A 5,994-nucleotide genomic window follows, 5' to 3' on the forward strand; every position below is an offset into this window, starting at 1 on the left:
TCCTGCCAGAAGTTCTTTCTCAAAGCACTCTCAAATGGGTCAGTGGCGGTCCATTTATTCAGCAATGGAAATATCACAAAAAAAAAAAATGTTGGAAGAAAAGTGCATTGAACTCTGGTGTGAGCAGAGGATTTATCACAGCCGTGAAATGTATTGCTGCTCTTACGTTACTTCATTCTTCATGTTAACCTAGGATGAAATGATTGTTTGTAATAATACGCACACACACGCATACATAAAACATGACTGAGTCTGACAATATGTGAGATATAACAATAACATTTTATACTAATACTGGTCATAGGAGGCAAATGTCGATACACCCTGGAATTTTAATATAAAATGTCAGAGATTCTTCTCAGAGAAATCTAAATTTAATTTAATTTTCCTTCTTCATCTTCAAAAGAGATACGCCTATTGTCTGGGCTGTGAGACCGTACGACCATTTTGAAAATGTTGCGTGTCACTGCGGTAAAAATACTGTTATAATTTAGGGTCAGTCAGTCAGTCAGATTTAGGCTTTTGATCAGGTGGTGAACGTTGAGGTTTGAATTGAGTCAGGGTGGTTGTGTTTTGGGTCAGAACGAGTTCAGGATTAGGGTTGGGTTTAGGGGACATCCTGACAGCTTTAAAGCACAATGCAATGATACAAACAATATTTTATCATTCACCAGGGTGCCAATATGCATATTCTCAGTCGCCTGTTCTCTCAGCATGCCTCCCCACGATAGCTGGTTCGTCAGGCGTCACCGCACCCACCGCTTCCTCCAGGCTGAGGCCTCATCCCAGGGCGCGAACACGGCAAAAAGCCCAATGATCAAAGTGGCCCATTTGTTTGAACACGCCGAGACAGTGATTAGAAATGCATATTACACGACAGCTATTGCATATTAACACAGCCAGGCGGCCAATTAATCATTAACTCATCAATATCTCATTTGCATGAAATTATTCTCTTTTAAGAGCCCGTGTCTGAGGTGACGGGGTGAGCTCATCGATAATGCTAATGCCCTCGAGAGCCCGAACTCTGTGACTGTGTGTGTGTGCTTGTGCGTGCATGATAGTGGGGATTTGTTTTATTATATCACCAAAATCGTATTTACTTTTTTGGTTTTGCACATTAACAGGAATTTTCCCAATGACCAGATACGATAGCAATGTGTATCACATATGCATCCACACACACACACACACACACACACACACACACACACACACACACACACACACACACACACACACACACACACACGCACACAAACACACACAATGCTATTGGCAAGGCCAGAGTGATGTGTCTCAAGGTCGCCTGAGGCTCAGGGCTCTTATAGATTGCCACTGAGGGCTGAGTGTGTACGTGTATGGACCGGACCACACCTGTGTGTGCCAATGATTGAGTTAGTTTGCGTGTGTGTGTGTGTGTGTGTGTGTGTGTGTGTGTGTGTGTGTGTGTGTGTGTGCGGGCGTGTGTGTGTGTGGAAATGCGCGTATGCATGAGTGTGTGTATTTGTGTGCGTGCATGTGTGTGTGTGTGTGTGTGTGTGTGTGTGTGTGTGTGTGTGTGTGTGTGTGTGTGTGTGTGTGTGTGTGTGTGTGTGTGTGTGTGTGTGGATGGAAATGGTAGCGGCCGTGAATGATTGTGTCAGCTCTCCCTATAGAGGAAGGTGAGATGTGCCATGCTTGTTATCCATCAAGACATTGATTGTTCACATGGAATGAAGTTACGAGAAGAAAAGCTGTGAGCGCAGTAGCCAAAAGGTAGGACGAGTTACAAAATCTCACGTGTTGCTGTTTGTGTTTAAATAGAAGTCATTACAAAGTTTGGAACTGTGGTTTCATAGCCTCTCTGTGGCATTAGCTACTATAAATTAAAATTAAGTTAGCATAATGTTTTGCTTTTTTAAGGAGTCCAAGATGGCGCCCGAGTAGGCAGCCGTCTTGCTTTTTTTTTATCACTTTGTGTTGTGCGTCGTGTGGAACGGATATGCACTGTTTTTCAGCATTTTTGGCCACAACATTCATCAAAGAGGAGACTGCTGAGCGATTGCGCCTTTTCAGCGCAACCGCTGTCATACTGTTTTTGAAAGGGAGGAATGTCGGTCCCATTTGACTGTCATCGCTGGACAGCTCTCGGGCGATTGTGCTTTTTTTGCGCCTGTAATGGGCAGCATCTTAACAGCCCCACTTTGTTCAGCGGAAAGGTCGGTGCTGTTGGACAGTCTGCGGCTGGATGGATGCATGGCTTGAGGAGCCCGCGGTAAGAAGAAAGGAGCGTCAGCGCAGAGCGCCGATGCGGATGTGGAATTGTCGCGGCATGGAATTGAAGCGGATTTATGCGGGACAGGAGATCTGAGACAATCTTTTTTCGTCAATGGATGCTACAGCTGAGGGTTTGCTTTCAACATTTAGCTTGTAGATGATGTGCACATTCCACCATGATGTCCCTGATCCACTGGTGAAAAGACGCTTTGATCCTCTTCTCTTTCATCTAGAACTGCTTCATGTAACAAAGAGTGTACAGAACATGCTTAAGAAGGAATGACTCTCTGTGTCTTTGTTTTGTCATATTATTTGTTATGTATTTTTTTTGTTCTTTTGACTTCAAGATGGCGCCGCCGCGAGAGTGGCTGCGAGAGCAGCTCATGTATTTTGTGTTTATACTTTCATTCCGTTCATCACATTACTGCTGTGAAATGTAAATTTCTCCACTGCGAGACTAATAAAGGCAAATCCAATCCAATCTAATCCAAAAGTTGTTGTTGCTGTATGGGGTTGGGTTAAATAGACTTGATCTTACACTGTAAACCCGAACAGTACTACTGACTCAAAGTCATTGAGGTCAGTCAACTCAAAAGCCGATTTTTTGTTTCAAAAACTTAAACGTTTTGAGTTTTCTGAATAGTCATGCGTTTTTAATTTGCAGTAAATCAATACTTTTGAGTTCATGGCTGTCGTATACTTATATATTTTGAGTAAACGGCAGAACGCTGCGTGATGACGTCACCGCAGGCGTGGTCTCACCGGGCGCGGTCTCACCGGGGCCATTTTTACTTCTCGACGGCTGAGACCCACGAATTCAGGTGAGAAGACAAACAACATTATTTAATATTACGAGGACCCAGTTTATCAATTCTGTAGTCGGTGCACAGAAAAAGGATATTTTGTTGTGTCGACGGCAAAATTGGAAAGTCAGTTTGTGGAACTTGCCGCCTTTCACAAGTTAGCAAAGATGCTAGTCCGTGTTCGTGCTTGCGACTGAGGCCTTCTCATCCACTCTTTCAGCTGCGTTGTCTTGAGCCCGGGACTTCTCCTATGTTAAGCGCTGTGGCGATATATGTATGAATTTTTCTTAAACGTCTCTTGTCTGTTGAAAGACACAGAAGTGTTATTTAGATAATAGTACCGCGCAGGTTTAGTTGGGCGGTGGCCGAGTAATATCTGTTGCAGGTTATGTTTGTGTCCGCGAAGGTCCGAGAGTAATCGTCAAATGGGTATAAAATTAAGGTTTATATAAAAGGGTCACACGAAATCCTCCACGCCGTGGCTGCAACGCCCAGCAGGTTAATGCTTTGAGTTAACTTTGTTTGCAAACGACAGGACCGCGTGTCAGTGTCCAGCACAAGCTATAGGCTTAAGATATCTATACACGTGCAGCGGTAGTGCTGCAGTTTTAAGAATGCACTAAGTAAATATAATGATAGCCAAAAAATGTACAGTGGATTGGAATATGTACAATTGATGCAGTTTAAATGGTTATGCATGTGTAAATTAAACATGAACTTTTTTTAAAATGTATTTTTGGCATTTTAAGGATACCGAGAGAGCTGCTGGAGGCCAAGTCATCAAACTGCAAACGCCTGACTGGTTTGATTGCATCATTTAATCTGGTACATTAGATTTATTAAACTTAAAAAGTTAACATGGATAAATGTGTTTTATTAAATTAAAGGATTACATTCATTGTCATGTTTTTTTCTCTTCAACCTTCAGCCCCCGGGTGCAAATTGAGCAACACCACCATTATCGAAGGTATGTTTACATTTTTATTTGTGCTATATTCTTAATTACCTGATGAATATCATACTACATGTAGGTATTTTTTATATTGAACAGAATTTTACCTTTTTAACATATATTGGAGTATTTTACACCATTAGTTGAGACTTCATTGATTGTTCTTTCTTTAAAACAATCTCAAGTCTCACATTCTCCTCTGCTCTTACCAACAACTGATGTTCATTAATCATTACAGTGATGCAGTTGTTAAATTGCAATAGGGATAGTGCAGAGGTTCCAAACTATTACGAAGGATATGCTTGGATTTGAGCTATAATAATCCGTAACTGTCTTTAATTTGGACCCACTAGAATCACACCAACTTTACTTTGCTTATCCAAACACGTACTCATTCTTGAAAAATGTTTAATGTAATTGCAGGCCTAACATGGACTGGAGATGCAAACTGTGTTCTACATCCCTGGATACTCGGGCGAAGATGACTCCGAGTTCTTCAAGACATGCAATGTATGTATTACCTGACTTAACACAAATGTCTATCTATGGCCACAATATATGCTATAACCTTTTACTTTATTCTGTACGTGTACGTTTGTGTGTATTTTGCAGTGGGAAGAGGATCCAGACATTGAAAACACTCCTGTCGCACTTCTCTCCGTAACAACTGACAACCTCACTGGTGCCATCTTGTTTAACCCCGACAGCATTTCTGTTGTGATAGAAGATGGCATTATTGTGAGATGTCTCCCCAGGTTGGCTGATGCACACCTCCTCTTGTTTGGTTTAATGTATGCATTGCATTTAGATTATCCAAGAAAATTAATCCTCACATTCACCTTCATTCAGAAAATACTGCTGTGTCTTCATGATAACAGACCACTCAAACCATGCTTGCTAAGTTTGAAAAATGCTTTGTTCCGCAATATTGAAGGCACCAGTGCCTCCAATATTACGGAACAAAGCAACACTCGATAAGTAACTTCAGTTTTACTCTGCTTTGTATACCTGTTTGTGACTGATTTTATATTAATACTTTGATATGTAAACTTGGATTCCACCAGAATGTCTTTTTTCGTTTCAGGAATACTGTGTTTGTTTTTAGTAAGTTTTACCTTGATTTGCACCTTATAACGAGTACATTGAAATGTATTCGGTTGTATTTATTCAAGTATATGCTTTTCAAAGAATTAATTTTTTTAACAGAACAGCAGAGTATAATTTGTTGTTTTTTTTCTGTTTTGTTGTGTTTATGTCACATCTTCTGCTCAGGGGTGTATTTGTTGTTTTGGTACGTGGACATGCTGTGCATTTTGGTACTGTTATCATTTGTTTTATCAAAGGTTGTTTTAAACCTTAATAAAAAAATGTGAACTAAAACAGACGTGAGGTGTGTTTTTGTTTTTAGACATAGAAGGCAAATGCAAGTGCAGTATACATGAATATATGTTTTCATGGAACATTATAAATTTGAGTTGGTTAAGCTTAAATATGAAACCTAATTTTAATTTAAAAATTAAGAAAACATTAGAGTAAACTGAAAGTACATCTTTTAAGTTCAGGCAAACTCATAACATTTAAGCTCAATCAAACTCATAACTTTTAAGTTCAGACAAACTCATAAAATTTATTTACACTACTCAAACATTTTGAGTAAACTACTTGAACATTTTGAGTTAACTGTACTCAAACATTTTGAGTTAACTCTACTCAAACATTTTGAGTTAACTGTACTCAAAAATTTTGACGTAATCAGTTGCCATATAAATTTTGAGTACTTTCAACTTGTTGGGTTTTACAGTGTAGTTTTGCTTTCTAGTATCTTTGTGACTGCTTTAATTTCCTGCGTATGATATGTCCATGTTAAGTGTTTTCTTAGAGATCCAGCTGTTGTAAAATGCTACAGAAATCAATGTATTGTATCATATATTTTGTTGTCATTTTTAGTTTGACAGTTCAATTCAGAGTTGTTTGAAGCAC

The 5,994-nt window shown here is 39.7% G+C and overlaps 1 long non-coding RNA gene across 1 annotated transcript; it reads left to right on the top strand.

Annotated features, from left to right (window-relative positions):
- The first annotated feature begins 3,054 nt into the window (after window positions 1-3,054).
- LOC148897990 (uncharacterized) lies at window positions 3,055-5,319 on the top strand. Its single transcript, XR_016114963.1, has 5 exons — window positions 3,055-3,080; window positions 3,812-3,887; window positions 3,991-4,029; window positions 4,438-4,524; window positions 4,627-5,319. It is a non-coding gene; the product is annotated as an uncharacterized LOC148897990 (long non-coding RNA).
- Window positions 5,320-5,994: the final 675 nt, after the last annotated feature.

The sequence above is a fragment of the Hippocampus bargibanti genome, linkage group LG05 (assembly GCF_051943395.1).
Source record: "Hippocampus bargibanti isolate YZ-2025 linkage group LG05, ASM5194339v1, whole genome shotgun sequence".
NCBI lineage: Eukaryota > Metazoa > Chordata > Actinopteri > Syngnathiformes > Syngnathidae > Hippocampus > Hippocampus bargibanti.